The sequence below is a fragment of the Lissotriton vulgaris genome, chromosome 10 (genome assembly GCF_964263255.1).
Source record: "Lissotriton vulgaris chromosome 10, aLisVul1.2, whole genome shotgun sequence".
NCBI lineage: Eukaryota > Metazoa > Chordata > Amphibia > Caudata > Salamandridae > Lissotriton > Lissotriton vulgaris.
In genome coordinates, this window is record NC_141698.1 from 274,942,460 (window position 1) to 274,962,834 (window position 20,375).

At 44.8% G+C, this 20,375-nt stretch overlaps 1 protein-coding gene across 1 annotated transcript in view; it reads left to right on the plus strand.

The window, feature by feature from the left end:
- The window catches only part of LOC147685121 (unconventional myosin-Ig-like), a 1,601,091-nt gene that overhangs the window by 762,496 nt on the left and 818,220 nt on the right, over window positions 1-20,375 (plus strand). The gene's annotated exons all lie outside the window — the stretch shown is intronic.

A 20,375-nucleotide genomic window follows, 5' to 3' on the forward strand; every position in this document is an offset into this window, starting at 1 on the left:
GTCATTATTGCACATTCACTGGACAGTCCCGAGCCCCTGAGGCCGGTAGTACAGGACAGCTGAACGGAGCAATATGACAGAGCGCGAGCAGATAACAGGAGGCAGCGGTGCAACCCCTGGTAGACCGCTGGCACCAGTCCAGGGAGCTGCCGAGCGCGTGCCCCTGCTCCTTGTCCTCACACGGGTTCCCGTGCGGGGGGCTGCCGGCCGAGATAACGAGAGCACGCGCCAGCGCTCCTTCTGCAGCTAATGACACGGATTCAAAACCCAGCACTGGAGCAAATTGCAATCAGTCTCCGAAGACAGCGCGCGCTGTCATCTCAGCTCACCACAAGGCCCTCGTCAGGCCACATTCAGTGCATAGTCTGTTTTGTGTTCCTTGCACGAGACAGGATATTAACGAATTCATGAGTTAAGGAAAGGCCGGCCGGTCAGGCTTAGTTTAATTTAATCTAATTTTATTTTAATGTGTTTATTGAGGAGAAATAGCACATATGCCATCATCATAAATAACTTTATTCGATTCAAAAGAATCATAAAAGTATACATTTTTAACCAACAAATTTACAAATGGTTTTTCAAATCAAAAGGTTCAGACACATATCATACAGGAAATCATAAGCACATTATCAATAGGCATTTTGTTCTATCAGAAAAGCCATACTTCATTAAAAACATCTAAAAGTGCACTGTTCATTTTTAATTTATAACCTCTCATACATAAGTTGGTTAGCCTCTCACACTATCCAACTTAATATATGCAAAGATGCACTCCATATTAAACCATATAGATACGGAAGGACTTGATGGGCTGGTTGGTTTTATGAAGTCGCGCGGCTAACGCAAAGGAAGTCTGAAAGGGGACCTGGATACTCTGCATATGTCCGTAAATGGGTGAAATTCTAGTAGAGCTTCTCTTTAGAGAACACGCTTGCAGTTTAGGCCTATGTTTTTTTTGGGGATTTGTAAAATGTGCATCTTTTCGCCAAAGGAGGGCGTCAAATACAATAAGCGTATCACCATTTGACTGAGAGTTTACCCTGTAAAAAGCAGGATTTTTTTGATTTCAAACCAAAAAGGCATTTTTTTAGCAAGTAACCACACTCAGCATCTGCTGGCAAATGGCAATTCTTTTTGCTAATGCTGTTAAATATCGGCAAAGGGGGAAAACACGTTTATTTTTATTTTTCAAAATACACTTTCCCTCACTTATAAATTATTTATTTAATGTATTGCTCCAAGACCTGCTTCCACCCTCTTGGGGCAGTAAATTAAACAAATGCCAGCTGTGCCATGCCATATGCACAGGTATGCATCACCACACATGCACAAGTATGCATCATTGCACTGGGCATATGCTTTCAAATGTGTTGACATATGCATGTAAAGACACCATTATTTCCTTTTTGTGATATACAACTCGAAGACCACAACATGAGGGCCCGAAGGTAACAGGGAGTGAGTGATGGGGCAATAGAGAAGCTTGTGGTGAAAGGGGAGGAACACATAAAATGAAAAGCAAAAAAATATTTGTTTTTTTCGAGAGGTTGGATTCGGTAACGGATCCCGGGTCTATCATTCTGATTGAGCAAACCCATGAAGAAGGGTCCTTGGATCGACCCGAAATGTATTGGGTTGTTGAACTCATGGATTATAATTAAAATAAGATGTCCACGTAATGTTCAGTGGATTCGAGTCAATCGAAAAATGTATTATTTTTTGGAAATAAAGAAGAGATGAAACACTGAAAAGAATGGTCTTCGATCTTCATTGAATTAATTGACATTTTAAGTATGGATTTCGGACCCGTAGAGGTTCCCTGAAAAAGTGTGCACATTCTTCAGGAAAGGACCTACCTGACCGGATCATTTCTAGTATATTTGTATCACCCTGACAAAGGGCAACTAATGGAGCAGCACAAGATGAACATTAATTAGTTTTGTTTATTGTAATAAATTAGTGTGAACAGAGAATCATCAAAATGTACAATAGTTCCAATGCTCCCAGCCCCTATACACTCTGACTATAATAAGACAGTGCTGTTGCCAAGAAGCTGCTTTTCAGGGCTCCAACAATTGTTCAGGTTGGACTCTGACCAGAGTCAACATGCTGATGGTGATGATGGTGATAAATATGAGCGGTGGGAACACATTCTCCCCACAATAAAATGATGGAAATTTTTGTCTTGACTTAAAAGAGGCTAGTGTACTGGATACTTCCACTGACATGGGGCTGAGATCTCCCCCTGGCCCTGCTATGGAATTGTCAGTTTCATATGCTGTGGACATTAGATGGTTGGCTGAAGTACTATATGTATAGTTGCCTCCGGCTGAGACCAAAAGCGACATCCTCATTGAAGTGATACAACATGGACAGACCTTATCTGAACTCCTATTCCCATTCAACAAAGCCCTAACCGACACCAACATGTTATGTTATGTTATGTTATGTTATGTTATGTTATGTTATGTTATGTTATGTTAATTTAGTCTTTTATAGCGCACGGCTACTCCATAGAGTGTCCCGGCGCTTTTATTGAACGCCTGTAGCAGAATAACACAACACAGTAAAATAAAACGGACCCAGCAGAAAGAGAGAGGAGCGAACTGAAGGACAAAAAGCCAAGTTTTAAGGTCCTTCCTAAAAGTCAGAAAATTAGAGGTGCTGCGTAATGCCAAAGGCAAAGTATTCCAAAGCTGTGGCGCCAACAGCCTAAAAGAGCGACCTCCAATGCGGGCTCTTTTTACTCGAGGGACCACAGCAAGGAACAATGATTCAGATCTCAGAAATCGGGCGGATGGTAAAAGGCAAGCCTCCTTTGGAGATATTTTGCTCCCGAGGCGTGGAGAGCCTTGTGGGCCAAGGTCAAGGCCTTGAAAACTATCCGCTTCCGGATAGGCAGCCAGTGGAGCGACTGCAAAAGGCCAGAGACTCTGGCTCGCCTATACAGGCCAAAAATGGCCCACGCGGCCGAATTCTGGACCACCTGCAACCGCTGCAGGAGATATTCCGGCAGGCCAAGGTATAGGACGTTGGAGTAGTCCAGTCTTGAACCAATTAAGGCCTGCACCTTCGTCTTCCTATGATCTTCAGAGAGCAAAGGAAGGAACTTACGGAGCATCCTGAGGAGGCCAAAACATGTTCCCGTAAGACCAAGGATCTGAGATCTTATCGTCAGACCATTATCAATCTTGATCCCCAAATTCTTTGCTAGCTGGGACGAATGCGCAGGGGGAAACATATTAACAGGCCACCATTCCTGCCAGTCTGGGTCAGATGGACAGCCGAAGAAGAGTACCTCAGATTTATCTGAGTTGCACTTGAGGCTGTTAAGCTGGAACCATTTAAAAACAGCCCCAAGGCACTCACGGATACTCTCTCCATCAAAATCTTTGGGCTAAACCCTACTCATGCCACCTGATGAACAGGCAGGTGGTGTGTTACCACAGCAAATAAAATTAGCCCAGCACACTTTAAAAGGTCAAACAGTAAACAGTCTTGAAATGCAAATATTTTTCAAAGAAGAGTCGATGTTACGTTGTCATGTTAATCTTCATCCTTTATTTTTCAGTTTTTAAAAACGTTTTGAAACCGCCAACGCGTTTCGTCCACAAACGGACTTCTTCAGGGCTACAAAAGTACATAAAAAACACTATTTACAATATTGCAGACAAACATTTAAAATCAAATCCAAACTAGTTATTTTCAACGAACATCGACATTATCATCATTACTTTAGTGTACTTAACAAGAAAATAACTTTTTTTGTACAAGTTTATGCTAAATGTGTATATAATTTATTGCATTTAATTTCCTTCATGGGGAAAGGTTTTGACCCAAACTGAACCCATTCAAAGAAATATGGAGAAGGGAGGAACAACTCCATACATCAACAAAAAACATAGTTCCAAGTATAGTTATATACATAGGTCACAAGATCTAATTCAGTCAATGTTATTCCTATTTAGCAACCATGGCCATATCTCCACAACACATTTGTGAATATACAAACCTTGCAGTATGTATTTGATGCACTTTCGTATGATTATTGCAAACGTGTTTTAACCAGTTAATCTGTAATGGATTAGAGTAATACAGAAAGCAAACCCATCAGGATTTATTATTTCATACATACAACAGTTCATTAAAATTCACTACATATCATTGGCACTTGGTTTATATCGATTCACTCTCATATGATCCCAAGATATAAGTATCTATGGGCCCGATGTAGGTAGGGCGTTACCGATCGGTAACGGCCGAAAATACCGATTTTTTGCCCTTACCGATCGGTAAACAGCCATCGAGATGTAGGGAACGAAAAACATAAAGAATCGGAGTGAAAACCGAATCGGAATGAGTCCCGAATGGGAAAGAATCCGATACGTACATACCGAAAATCGGATATGTAACGATTCGGAAAAACACCGAATCGGATGCAAAGACCGATTCGGTCCATGTACCGAATCGTTAGTGACACCGAATCGGAAATTCACCGATTCGGTCCATGTACCGATTCGTTAGTGACACCGAATCGGAAATTCACCGATTCGGTCCATGTACCGAATCGTTAGTGACACCGATTCGGAAATTCACCGATTCGGTCCATGTACCGATTCGTTAGTGACACCGATTCGGAAAATCACCGATTCGGTCCATGTACCGATTCGGTAGAAAGACCGATTCGGACATGAGCCGAATCGGAAAACATGCCGATTCGTAGCAATCGCCGATCGGGAAATTCCCCGATTCCGACAGTTGGGGAGATGTAGGGAGGCACAGAAACACCGAAATCGGCTCAGAATCGGTAGAATTCACTCGGTATTTACCATGGATTGCAATCAGGTGGTAACCAACTCCAACCCATATAAACAGTCCCAAAATGCATTGCAACTTGCAGGATGGCAGCTTTCTATGTCATTGCGAGGCGGCTACGGCTACAGCAGGAAGGACAGAGGGAATGGCTAAGAAATGAACAGGTCTACAGACAGAGGATAACCCTGTTCATGCTCACAGAGGCAGAGATACTACAGAGATACAGGCTGGACTCTGACACCATACTTGAGCTCATCAGGGATCTCAAGCCATTCTTGGACCACCACACCCCAAGGGCACACGCCATCCCTGCGCACATCCAGGTGCTATGCAGCCTACACCTGCTAGCGTCTGGCAGCTATCAAAGTGGTGTAGCAGCAGCAGGAGGGGTGAGCCAGAGCAGCCTGTCAAGGTTCTTCCACACATTCCTTGACGCCATGATACACAGGATGGACCAATACATCTCTTTCCCTGCAACCCACGCAGAACTGCTACAAACCAAAGCTGACTTCTACCAGATGGCACAATTTCCCCAAATCATCGGTTGCATAGATGGCACGCACATTCCGATTTGCCCACCAGCGGACACCGAATACATATACCGCAATCGCAAGTCTACACACACCATCAACGTGCAGGTGATCTGCAATGCAAAGTGCACCATCACAGACCTGGTAGCAAAATTTCCAGGGAGTACCCATGACTCCTATATTTTCCAACAGAGCGGCATCTATGCACGGCTGATGGCTGGCGAATTTGGAGAAGGATACCTCCTAGGTGAGACACATCATCAGACCCCCATAACACATAGTAGGTAGGTGGAATACATGTATGCATGTGTCTAATGTGACCCCTTTCTCTTCCAGGCGACAGTGCATATGCCCTCCGCTCATTCATACTCACCCCCTACCTCAACCCCTCCACACCCAGCCAAAGGAGGTATAACCGGGCCCACATACGCACAAGGAATGTTGTCGAACGGACCTTTGGCATCTGGAAAAGTAGATTCAGATGCCTGCACAAGAGTGGAGGTGCAAGGCAGTATACCCCCATCACCTGCTGCAAGATCATAGCTGTATGTGCAATGTTACACAACCTTGCGGTGAAGAAGGGCACTGAGGTGGAGTTGTCTGACTACGAGGACCATGACGACGACGAAGCTGTGCCACTGACACAGCCAGCTGGGGTGTGTACGCCAAGTGATGGCAGATACAGACGTGAGGAGATCACTGAGAACTATTTCTGACTGAGTACAGATGCAAAGACAGCTAAATGTTGCTTGGAAAAAACAAATTTTAATAGTGTTGCACCACAGTTACAGCACTGATGTGCAACAAAAAATGGAGTATGGTAAATAAAATAAAGTCCAAGGTACTGGTTGCCTCACCCGCCCTTGCCAGGCTATTTCTTTGCCCGCTTGCCAGACCCACTGGGGTGTCCCTCAGCCCCCTCTGAATGCCCTGCAGCATCAGCGGAGCGCCTGGTGCTCCTCCGTGGCTCAGACGCAGCGCTGGCCGGGCTGCTGCGGCTGCTGCTGTCCCCAGCATCACCCAGGTCCAGGGCCGGATTGGAGGCGGTGTTTGAAATTATCATGGCCTCCATGGCAGTGGTGATCCGGGCCATCCCCCTAGTAAGCTCAGCCGTATGCTGACTAAGGACAGATTCCTGGTTGGCGCTGCGATGGCACAGTTGTGCCGTCGCCGCTGCAAGGCGGCCCATGGCGCGGTTCAAAACCCGGGCATCCCGCCTGCGCACCAGCTCATGCTCCTCCTGTCTGCTTGATGAGTGGGTGATGGCAGTGGTTAGCCTGCCTAACCCTGCTGCCACCTCCTTGTTCGATTCCACCACGGCCTGGAATCCCTTCACCAACTCTCCCATCTGCATGTTGTGCTGCAGGAGCTGGCGTTGGCAGGCCATAGTGGATCTTGCTTGCTGCCTCTGAATTTTCACCATCTGTCCCTCCAGGCCCAGGAATACACTGCCCTCCCGTGCTGGTGCAGCAGTGGTGGTGATGGCACGGCGCCGGGTACCGCTGCTGCCGGCCTGCTGAGTGGGCTGGGGTGCCACTGGTGGGGGTGTGGTGCTGGCCGGGCCCTGAGCCCCTGCTCCCAGGACAGGTTGAACAGGTGGCAAGGCCACGGTTGTGGCAGGAGCTGGTGTAGGCGGAATGGTGTCCCTTGTAGGGGAGTTCTCTGGGGAGAATTGCAAGGGGGGTGTGCTGGGCAGTACTGGGGAGTGCACTGCATGGAAGTCAATGACCAGGACTCCCTCCATACCTAGCCCTGGGGTGTCTCCTTCCTCATCCTCCTCCTGGCCAGCCTGGCTGGTGCTCGGCCCTGCGACTGCAGTGTTGGACGGTGCTGCTCCCTCTGCTGTCACTGTTGTTCCGCCTGATGGGGCCCCTAGGTACAAAGAAGCATTTGTAAACTGAGTGCCGATGTATTACAGTCAGTACAATTATGGCATTCCACATGTCCTTGCATCTCCTTACACTGTGTCACACTGTTTCCTGTCTTGTGATTCTGCACTGCCATATTTAGCTAACTTCTGCTGACTACATGTACCATGATGCTTGTCTCTTGTATGTTGGTGACAGTACTGTGCTGGGGTTTGCCTATGCATTGTGTCTAATGGGGAGGTGTCTGGTAGGGTGTGTCATGATGCGCATGCTTCTTACCTGTAGCTGTAGCTCTCGCAGAGCTGTCCAGGGTCCCGATTCCAACGACACTCTCCCTCTCAATGGTGCTGGAGACCAGTTCCTCCAGCTCGGTGAGGGGTGGCGCCGGGTTCGTGTCTCCTCCAGTGTGTCCAGCCTGCCTCTGTATCTCACCCAACTTCCTTTTAGTGAGGCTGCGGATGTCATAGAATCTCTTTTTCAGTTCTTCTATGGACCTGGGGGTGACACCCGCAGCATTCACCTTCTGGGCGATGTCGGCCCAGATTCTCCTCTTGGTGCTGTCTGGCACGTTGAGGGACAGCTTGCCAAACAGCTGGCGGTGCACCCTCACCACCTCCTCGACCAGCACCTGAAGTTCGGTGGTGGTGAACTTGGGCTTCCTCTTCTGGGAGGACTTCTGGCTTTCTGACTGCTCTGCCGTGTTCTCCAGTTCAGTTGGCAACCTCCTTCTCCCACTGCTGCTAACTGTGAGTGTTGAGCTCAGGCTGGCTTTCCAGAAACTTCTTAATTAGCTGCACCTGCCAGGGTTGCCACTCCCTGTTTGGGTGGGGGAGGGGGAGCCACCTCATTGGCTGAATCGCCTATTGCCGAATCGGCTTTTACCGAATCGGTAATATCCGAATCGGTGAAATCCGATTCGGTATTATCCGAATCGGTAAAAGCCGAATCGGTTCCTTCAATGCATTCCTATGGGCTTTTTCGCCATGGGTGTGTTTTCATGGCTACGAATCTATGATTGCCGAATCGGATTTTACCGAATCGGCTTTTACCGAATCGGTATTCGCCGATTCGGGACTATCCGATTCGGTGGTAGCCGATTCGGTAATTTCCGATTCGTTGTTAGCCGATTCGGTACTTTCCGATTCGGACCGAGCCGAATCGGAACGTACCGATTCTCATTACCGATGCCGACCGATTCGGTATTCATTCGTTTTTTTTTCCCTACATCTCGTTTTCCGATTTCAGAATACCGATTCGGCCCGCCTCGGTATTTTGAAATCGGAAAATCGCGTTTACCTACATCGGGCCCTATATCCGCTATCATGACAGTTTTTACCAGTCCATGTTTGTTTATATACATTTCTAGTAATTTTATTAAACCACATATTAGTGATCAAATGTACTTCAAAAGTAACGTCTCTTGATGATAAGTGTAGAGACATATTTATATACATTTCCACACATTTATAAAAACATGTATTGATAGTCAGATGTGCTTAAATGATAGCGTCTCTTAATTATGATAATAGGCGTAAAAGATACTAGAAACTATTAACTATTAACTTACTTGAGAACAGTCAAAGCCTTAGGAAAGGGATATATTTTAAGCTCCAAGTAATATTCAATGTTGAATTTGTGTCCTAAAACAGAATATACCGGATCACTTTATGATGGCCATTTTTTTATTATATTTAAAAACGCAAGTTTGTCACAACTTATAGAGGGTAGGTAATCTGTATATCATCTACTGGTGTTATAAATATTAAGTTGTACCACATTTAATCTATCAATGTCAACAAATGTATAAAATAGATAGCTCCTGTTTTAAAGCTAGGGGTGCTTTTCACAACACCATGTCACGCTATGGCGGCCATCTTAAAATATGTTTCAGGATCCAAGTTATATACACAATATAATAGAAATATAATCAGTCTGTAATACGATTTCTCTTATCTTGCTTTAAATCGTCTTTCTATAGTGGGGTGCGAACCTTCATATATAATGTCTGAGACACAAGGTATCATAATGTATTATAATATAAGAATCTAATTTTCGAGAGTTCAACATCTAAAAAATAAGAATATCATGTATTAGTAAACAAGATAGTAAACAAGGATGATCTCTGCATTTTATTTATATGCCGAGAATACATTTCCACATGATAATGGCTATTTCGTTTGCCCCATTGCCTTCACATCGGGTTCTACTGCACGTGAAATCTAAGCGGCACGGCAGCAGCCATTTTAGGCTGCGTTTGTTACTGACTCGATAATGAATAGAGTACTTTTATCCCATGAAGGGAGAGGATAACCAGTAAAGGTTTTTAATCATTTCAGGTAATAATGAAGTTAATAAGCAGACCACTATCAAAGAGCCGCCCTCGCTTCGATATTATACAAAACAAAGTTTGTCCCATTGCCTTCACATCGGGTTCTACTGCACTTGAAAGCTAAACGGCACTGCAGCAGCCATTTTAGGCTCGTTTGTTACTGACTCGATAATGAATAGAGTACATTTATACCATGAAGGGACAGCATAACCAGTAAAGGTTTTTAAACATTTCAGGTAACAATTAAGTTAAAAGGCAGACCACTATCAAAGAGCCGCCATCGCTTCGATATTAAACGAAACAAAGTTTGAACGTCAACATTCAAGTGTTGCTCACAGATATGCCTTTTGATGAGTCTTGATTCTTTGGCGAGAAGGTTAACTCTGTCCTTGAGAGCTTCAAAGAGAGTAGAGCCACTGATCACATACCACGGTCTCTCCACTTCCGCAAGCCAGTATCCCCAACGGTTTCACACCTTTCGAGGCATTGCTAGGGGTTTTGACTACAGACATCGTGAAGGCCTACAACCCAACAACAGGCATGCCACTTCTTTTTGGGATCAGGGTAGGGGATCAAGCAGACAACTTCCAAGCCTGCAAGGACAGTGAACCTCCCAGTCCTCAGCCCCTCTGCAGCAGCCTCTAATCTGCTTTAGTTTTCCCTTAGTTGCACATAACTGCCCTCTAGGCGCAGAATCAGTAATTTTCTCCCCGGATGGCAAGACATAACATTCAACAGGTGGGTTCGATAGATAGTCCAATGAAGCTACACCGTGCAATTCATTTCAGTCCCACACCTTCTACCCACATCAGAACAGATTTTTGAAGACCATTTGTCTATTTTTCCACAGAAAGTTCACACTCTTTTGGACGAAGGAGTCATAGGCAGGGTCCTGGCCTCAGAGATCGGAACTGGATGCTACTCGTGTTATTTCCTTGTGCTGAAAAAAATTTAGATCTTTCGGCCCTAAATTTTGCCCTGTGGGAAAACAAATTAATGATGCTCACGCTGGGCCAGATTCTAGCTGCCATGGATCCAGGAGCCTGGATGGTGACATTGTATCTTCAGGATGCCTATTTCATTTTCTCTGTCCTGTAGGCCCACAGTTGCAATTTGCAGTCAGCGCGGATCACAATTCTTTTCAGTATACTGTGCTCTTCTTTGGCCTCACCAATGCCTTTGAGTGTTCACAAAGATGATGGCGAAGGTACCAGACTACCCCTAACTCGACGACTGTCTGTTGAAGGATTGCTTACCATAGTCAGTCATGGAGCACTTCCAGGTGACATCAAATTTCCCCACACTGCTGTGGTTCACAATGAACGTGCAGAAGTCACACCCAAGTCTTTCATACAGGTTCTCGTTCATCTGAACCATCGTGGATATGGTGCTGTTTTGGGCCTTCCCTCTGGATCAACGAGGCCACAACATTTGGGCTATAATCCCAATGTTTCAGCCTCGGCCCTGTGTCTCATAGAGGATGGCCCCGAGGCTTCTTGGCTTGTTGGTCTCCTGTATCCATTTTGACCACACCAGAAGGCACATGTGTACCCTGCAGTTGTATCTGAAGTTCCAGTGCACTCAGCATCAAGAGCAGTGGCATACCCCTCTTCCAACCACACCCAGAGCTGACAGTGGTGACAGAAGCAACGGTTTGGTTGAGAAGGTCATCTGGGAGAGCTGGAGATCAAAGGACTCTGGTCTTTGGTGGAGTCCCACCTGCAAAGCAACTTGTTGAAGTGGCGTGCCATTGGCTTGAGGTTAAAAGCCTTCCTGCCATCCATCAATGGGAGGCTGGTTCAGATCTTAACAGACAGCCCCACCATCATGTGGTGGTGCAAACTGCAGGATGGGTCCTGTGCCAAGTGGCCCAGAACCTCCACCTGATTGAATCATCGGGCATTTCCCTGACCTCACACCTTCTGGCAGGAGTTTTAAATGCCAGTACAAAGTCAGCCAGTGACACCTAGCAGATCATGAATGGCAGCTACACAAGGGTGGGGCCCTTGGCATCTTCTTGCAGTGGGGAGAACCCTGACTCAATCTCTTTGCCACAACTGAGAACATGCCTAGAGTGAGGCATTGTACTTTTGTATGCCTCCTGCTGCTACCGCTCCAATCTTGAGTTCTTAAGAATATCTGGAATGGCTAGACCCAAGTCATTCTAGTGACTCTAAACTGGGCCTAGAGAGTGAGGTACCTGGAACTTCTGGGCATGAGCATCTGTCCTTGGATCATGCTGATGCTTTGGGATTTGCTCTACCTCCTAAAGTAGTGGAAATAATCCTGGCAGCTGGGCGTCCCTCTACAAATTGTGTTTACGCTGGACGATGGAACAAGTTTGTGACTTGGTGTGGCACCCACAACGATGACCTGTTGCATGAAAAACTGTTGAATGTGTTACTGTTTGTTTTGTCTTTGGACCATTAAGGATTTGCAGTGGGCACTGTTAAAGGTTACTTATTGGCCTTTTCTGCCTTTTTGTGTTTACATTCTGTCCTTGTTCAAATCACCTATGTGAGGCATTTTCTCAACGGTTCGGTCTACATGTGTCCTTTGAAGACTTTCATGATGCTGCAGTAGGACCTTCGTTTGTCGTACTTTCCTCATCTACACCCTGATTGAGCTGGTACACAGCTGTCCCCTTTGTCACCTGACCCAGAAGATCGTATTTTCCATAGAGATTACCTCAGCACATCACATGAGTGAGCGTCAAGCTTTGTCAGTCCAGCCACCCAGCACTGCCTTATTTCCAGACAATTTGATGCTGAGGACTAGAGCCGCTGTTCTACCAAAAGTTGTGGCTCAGAGTGCCTGTCCTGGATATTTGTCAGGCTACCACGTGGACATCAGTGCCCACGTTCACAAAGCACTATTGTCTTGTCAACCAGGTCCAACAAGGAGGGCATTTTGGCTGTTTCATCCAACAGGACGTTTTGGTCTAAGTCATTTCATAGACCCATCACCGGGGGGAAGTATTGCTGTGGTATTCATTTTTAAGTTGAAGAATGAGCAGTTGGAAATATCCATCAGAACAGCTTACTTACCTTTTGTAATGCTCTTTCTGGTGGATAGTCTTATCTATCTTCAGTTTCCATACCACACTACCAACATTCCTTGTTCTGTGACATTGACTCTTTTCCATCTAAAAAGGGCCCAATTTAGCGATCTGCAGTTTGGTATGCCCTCGCCATGTACAGTGTTGTCATCAATGATATTGTTTCAAATATCGAATTGATGTTATCAATTACCCCATAGAACATGTCATAAGTGATGTGATATGTGAGGTAATAAACAGGGCATAGCGAGAGTGCAAGTTATTGTTACTTCAGTTAACTGTAACTGGTGAATATCAGTGTTTTTTTTAGTTTAAAATATAATGTTTTCACTGACATTTTGACATAACGATAATGTCTCTTTAACTTTTGTTTTTTTTCAGTGGATTTTCAGGGTTTCTGTTTTAATATAAAGTAGTATTTTATTTCCATATCTAGTATGCGCTTTGGCGGTGTGCAGCGTGGGGTTGGGCGTAGGACCTGGCCTGTGGCCAGCCCCTTCACTCAAACCCCTACTGCGCATGGCCTCTAGCGCATGGCCTCCAGCACCGTAGGTTTGGCCACAGGGTCTGGTGTGTGGCTAGGACCTGCGCCCAACACCCACCACAAACCTCCAACACCCTGCTGCTGGACAACCCCCATGGTCTTGCCGCGCACCAAGGTCCCATCTTTTTTTCTGCAGTACCTTAGTACTACCGCAAAATTACATGGGAGGCTGCACTGGGATCTGCAGTAGTATTGGAACAGCGTAAAGCAGCAAAAAAATATTTTTTTATTTGACCCAAGAGGGTATCCCTCTTAGAGTCTCCCACAAGGGTGAGGGGTTCAGGATGCCCCTACACTGACCTTTTATTGCTTATTTTAGTTTGTTTTCTATGACACAGGGACTGAGTCCCGGAGTCATAAGATGGTAGCCGCAACCTTCTCTTTATGTTGCAGCCAAACAAGTTAGATTTCCGTTTGACCTTGCAGTACTGAAGTAGGTCTGAGGGATTACTGTGCTAGCTAGTCAGATCACATGTTTTAAGCTTGTGGTATTGTGGTACTCTGATGAAGTACTGCGAAGGTACCCCATTGTTAGATATCTATGAATTTTGAACCATAGTTGTCTGTATATCTATCTATCTATCTATCTATCTATCTATCTATCTATCTATCTATCTATCTATCTATCTAGATATAGATATATAGGTAAATAGATATATAGATAGATAGATAGATAGATAGATAGATAGATAGATAGATAGATAGATAGATAGATAGATAGATAGATAGATAGATAGATTGATAATTGCTTTTTAATATTTACTTGGCCCCGCTGTTCACACTGATTGCCAACTGGGGAGTCACTGCAATTTCCTACGCTGATGACACCCAGCTGGTCTTCCCATTCTCTGAGGTTTCGGAGGCAGCATTTTCCAACTGTAAGGGCTGCCTTCGCGACGTGGCCTGTTGGATGAATGCCAACAAACTGAAATTAAACGCAGGCAAAACGGAGGTGATCTTCTTTGGCACAAGCGACCACCCCCCCGCTGAGCTCTGGTGGCCGGAAGAGATGGGTCCCGCGCCATCTCCGAGCATAAAGGCAAAGAATTTGGGGGTCACATGGGATAATGGCCTCTCCTTTGCTCCCCAGATACAGAAGGTCGTTGGAGGATGCATTGGTAAACTGAGGAGCCTACGCAGATTTCTCCGACTGCTCCCAGTGAGCTGCCGCAAAACGATTATCCACGCCACAATCACTTCAAGGCTTGACTATGCCAATGGCCTCTATTTAGGCCTGCCGAAGTTTTTGTTGCAAAAGATGCAAATCGTTCAGAATTCAGCGGCTAGATTACTCAGGCAGGTCCCTTTCAGACATCACATTTCTCCCCACTTGCGCATGCTACACTGGCTGCCTGTGGCAAGTCGCATAAAATTCAAGGCGCTCACCCTGGCCTACAGAGCCCTTCATGGGACCTGCCCAAATTACTTAAAAAAACGACTGCCTAGATATTCTCAGGTCAGACTCCTAAGGTCTAACTATAAGGTCCATCTCCACGTTCCTCGAGTGAAAAGGGCGCGCTTAGGTGGAAGAACTTTTTCCGTAAGTACGGCACGGCTTTGGAACACCTTGCCACAGGAAATCCAACAAGCACCCTCCGAACCTTGCTTCAGAAGCCTACTGAAAACATGGCTTTTCACGCAATAAATCTCATCTCTCTTGCATTATGATTCTCACTGCCCATGCCAGCGCCGGGACACTTCCTACGGAGGTAGCTGTGCGCTTTATAAAACTCAGTATTATTATTATTATTATTATAGATAGATAGATAGATAGATAGATAGATAGATAGATAGATAGATAGATAGATAGATAGATAGATAGATAGATAGATAGACAGGACTTGCATGTTTATGAATCATGTGTACATATATATGATTATAGGTAAGTACCTGTGCTAATGTATATGGCCTTATGCTTTTTATAAGGATATAACAATATATATGCATTAAAAAAAGTATATGAGAAAAAACTGTATAACTGAGTATGTAGATGATGTGTGTGTATATCATGGGTTCATGTTTTTGCTGAGCAAGGATATATATATACAGCTGAGAGGGGTCGCTATGGGGGTCTGCTTCTCCCCTAGTTTTGCATGCCTACATATGGGGCTGTGGGAGGAGCGGGTCCTCATGGGCACATATGGTGACATTATGAACTCACATGTTGTACTATATTTGAGATACATCGACGACCTCTTCTTCGTTTGGAAAGGTGTGAAATCTGATGCAGAGAAGTTTGTGGAACAATTAAATATCAACTCATACAATCTACAATTTACCTCTCATGTAGATGAAATCACTGTGAACTTCCTTGACGTCCAAATTTATGTTGAGAATCATCAATTGCAAACTAGGTTACACAGAAAGGATACAGCAGGCAATACAGTCCTCCATGCCGCCAGTCAGCATCCCCGTTATAGGAAACAAAGGTGCTTAGCTTATTCAACATACATACAATACAGTATAGGAACACAATGGAATACTATACGGTTAAGGTTTCCTGACCCAGCCGGGAAAGGAATTTATTTCCAAGACACATTGTCAAGTATACAATATAAATCGAAATAGCATGACACAAGCCTGTGCCGTACCAAGAGGAAAGAGGAAGGATAGGAATAGAGTGAAGGGGGTGTTTTTCAGGCAAAGGAAGGGAGCAAGAGCAGGGCACTGTAGATAAATTAGAGATCAATAACAGTGTCTCCTGAAGCGGAGCATACACATTTTCATTTGACAATATTGTAAGTGTAACCCCACTTTTGGGTGTCGACGTTTCGATCCCTATTGCTCATTTAATGCATGGGATCATCATCAGGACTTTAACGATAAAAAGAAAACATGCCTGAATGTAACAAAGCCTGTTAGGAGAAACAAAAGAAATGAGGAGTTTTTAGAGCATCCAAAAGGAGTAGTTTAAACATGTCTGCCAGCTTTGTAACACAATCGAATCCGCAGTGAGTGAATAAGTGCAGGGTGGCGTGCCAGGTAAGGAGACATTGCAATACTGTTTTATCAAAAATCGGAATCGCAGTGCCATGCGTGATGGGCTATATCGTTTGGCTGTGTTGTGATAGTGATTGTTCCGGTTCAGCTCAGGAAGTGACAGTGACTTGGCATTCTGACTGTGCAGTGGTCGTGAGATGCCCATGAATTAAAACATGCTTGTGAGTGGTACTAATACTTGGGAAGCTACGAGTGGGGTGGGGGGGTGGGGGGGGGGGGGGCCACGAGTGAACCGCTTTGTAATTCTCGGAAGAGAATTTTGGTCCGTACCTCTATTGTTCGAGGTGAGAAACCTCACGTGGGAGGTCTCATGCACTCCTTGGTTTGTTTGGCTGAATTCACGATCTAAACGCCAAGCTAGGGACGCAAAGAAATGTAAATAATTAAATTAAATTAAAAAGCACTGAGTGGAAACCTTCAGTTGTGGTTCCACTTGTTGACTAGACAGAGGTCAGGGAGGAATTAAATTGTTAAAACATACCAAGGGGTTAAATCGGCACAGTTTTAATTGGGAAATTACGTGTCCCAATTAAAACCAGCATTGCCACTGGATCCAGTTAAGGACCACTGTGCCGATCATGTGGTTTGTTTAAAAACAAGGGAAAAAGAATATACGGCAGTACCTCTCTCCTTAAAATGTAGGAGTAAAATGTCTTTTATGTCTATGCAGATGTATACCATGTGACAGGCCGGGCTAATTGGGTGTGCACAGCAGTATAAAATTAAAAAGTTGTAACTGGTTCATTTGCATGTGAACAAGGGCTTTTCCAGCCCGAAACGCGTAGTGCCCTCTGGCTTACCGGCTTCTCTGCAAATAAAAGATCCTGTGCAGCGCATTCTGTGGTCCGTCTCCTATGTTCCCTCGCCGGTCTGACGTTGGTTGACCTGGAAGTGAAGTTTGGAGTTTTTTCGGATGTATATATATATATATATATCACAAGAAGAACGGCGTTCTGACGAGCACTCAGTAAACAACAACAGGAGTCAGGTATAGTGTACCAGAGCAAAAGAGTTTATTCCATCATAAACCTTGCACCGCGTTTCGCGCTTGAAAAGCGCTTGTTCAAGCGCGAAACGCGTCGCAAGGTTTATGATGGAATAAACCCTTTTGCTCTGGTACACTATACCTGACTCCTGTTGTTGTTTACTGAGTGCTTGTCAGAACGCCGTTCTTCTTGTGATATTTATTCCGGCTGCTCCGCCAGATACGAGCCACCTCTTTAAGCGTCTGGATTGCCAGTAGGAGTGACTTTGCAAGTAATATATATATATATATATATCTATATATATATATATTGATGCTTTGAATAACAACTCATTTAACCTGTCTTTCACATCGCATATCAGTCAGGACACAGCAGATTTCCTTGATGTTTCTCTGGAGGTCAGACAGGGCAAGCTAGAAACCAAGCTTTATAGGAAGCCCACTGCGGGCAATACTATATTGCATGCTGAAAGCCACCATCCCCCGCATCTAATTCATAGTATCCCCTACGGGGAGATGCTCAGAATCCGGCGGGTCTGCAGTACAGAATCTCACTGCAGTGAGGCTCAAGCGGCTAGTAAGCAAAGGTTCCTTGCTAGGGGCTATGAAGAACATCTTATTGATACAGCGATCAGGAAAGCGAATGCCCTATCCCGTATTGAAGCACTGACCCATCGGAAACCTCAGAAAACTAGTGCAGCCAGCAGAGAACAACCAGTCAGACTCATTTGGGCCTATAACAGTCAACATGGGGCACTGAGGAAAATCATCAATCAGCACTGGAATCTAATTAAACTAGATCCAGTTATAGGAGAACACATGCCCAACAAACCTGCGATCACCTTCAGGAAGGCGTTTTCGTTGCAAAACGCCCTGGTTAAATCCAGCCCCGAAGTGATCCCTCCTAAAAACTGGTTAGCAGCAAGCCGCGGGTTCAGAAAATGTTCCAGTTGCAAGGCTTGCTCGCAGGGACTCAACAAAACCGAGTTCCTGACAGCATTTTCTACAGTGCCCCGTAAAATTACCAAGCAACTAACCTGTAAATCGGAATATGTGGTGTACGTGCTGGAGTGCCCGTGTGGCCTGCAATATATTGGTAGCACCAAATTGCAGGTACACAAGAGGGTGCTCCAGCACATCCGTGCAATCAACACGAATGACGCCACATACCCTGTAGCCAGGCATTTTAAGGAGTTCCATAATAATAACAGTGGGCTCCTTAAATATTATGCAATTGACGCTATAGGTCCACTTAGGAGGGGAGGTAACCGAGAAGGGATCTTGAGGGCTCTTGAGACCAGGTACATCTTGGAGATGGACAGTAAAAGCCCCAATGGTCTTAATTCCACGGAGGACTTTTATACATGTCTATAGCTCCATCTATCTCCCCAGTCCTCATTAATACCCCCCAGTTAAATACTGCATGTTGCTGGCTGCACGCCTGTACTTTATATCTTGATGTTGCTCTATTAGTTACTGTATTAGATCTTCCGAAGCTGAGTTAGCTGTATCTTATAATCTTATACTCAGCAAAAATCTAAAACTATGTGTTTTTTAACCTTCACTTGTTTATTTAGGTGTTAGTAACAAGCGTCATGGGCATAGTTGGCACTAATATTCTTAGTAGGGCATTTGCGAAGGTGGTAGGGCATGTATTATCTTAGGCCCTTCCCGTGTTATCTGGTGTAACATTACCATTTAAAGCCCTAAAGGTGACTACTGATAATAGTATGCAAAATACCCATTGTATATAGATGTATATATATGAAATTTTGTATATATTTGTTTTTAAGAAGTTTTGCGGACTCTCAAATTGTACATAATGGGCTATTGCATTTATGCAGTGACTACTCGATAGCCGGGGTGCGTACATTAATGCGGCTGTCTCTGCACAAGTTGTAAATATATGAAATGTGGTGATAAATTTGTAACCTTACTTTGTCACTTTGTACAGTAGGAATACCTTGGTGGTTTTTCCGCTTGTCTAGCTTCTGATATACTCTACCGGATATTTAAAACTGTATTTATACAGGTATTATCATGCATTAGCCTAAAATTGCCATTCTTTGCCCTTTTTGCACTTGTAAAGAAATTGTCTTTTACAATGGTGTTGTTAATTTTGATTAATTAAGATACAACCAATCAGTGATGCCGTTGTTACTGCACTAGCACTTTAAATTCACGCAACTTTTTTCAGTGTGCCATGTGACCAAGCCCTCTGTGTAGGGCGAAACGTTATCCTGGCGTGGTGTGCTGCGAAATAAAAACTCACCTGCACTTTGGGTCTTCCGTGTTCTTGCTTGAGAGTTGGCTGAGGATTGATAGCTGGCGAGGTAGCAGGAGCACAAGTGGTGAAATATATATATATATATATATATATATATATATATATATATATATATATATATATATATATATATATATATATATATATATATATCCAAACAGCTCCTCCAAAAGAAGAAACAGAGACCACGTGCGGGGATTCAAGGAGGCAGTTATCTCCGCCTTCTTCAGTGCCAGAGGTGTTGTTCACAAACAGTGCAGTTCAACTTGCAGATTTAAATATCCCACTGCATCCGGTTACGTGATTGGTGACTCCGCCCCTATTGAGTCTTACTGTGGCGAGTTGAATAGTGCCTACAGGTCCCAGAATGCCACAGTCGTGTGGGATGTAATATGAGGGGGGAAGTAAAGTCACGAAATTCACAAACTCACCAAGTCTGTGTGCCCTCCGAAACTGTATGTCTCCTCTGGACCCCTATACCTCATTAACCCCCAAAACCGAACGGGATCTTTGGGGTGGGAGGTTTGGGGATGAATCCTCCAGACCCGACGTGCAGCCAATGGCGACAACACCACCCCGGCTTCTCCCTGGATTGGGGGTGGGGTGCGGCCAACATCCAGTACCCTGGAACAAAAGCAATCCGCCGAAACAGAAGCCAGCAGCACCGCACCCAACTTTGCAATGCGGGGGTCTCTCTGCCCGATGCTGGCCATCACGCAAACAATGTCCAAACAGCTCTTCCAAAAGAAGAAACAGAGACCACTTGCGGGGATTCAAGGAGGCATTTAATCTCGAGGCTCACATGTAGGCAAATGCATTTCGGCAGCTATCTCCACCTTCTTCAGTGCCAGAGGTGTTATTCACAAACAGTGCAGTTCAACTTGCAGATTATATATATATACACAAAATATAATGAAGTAACGTGCTCATAAGGTGGGAAGTGAAACAAGGTGTTTAAT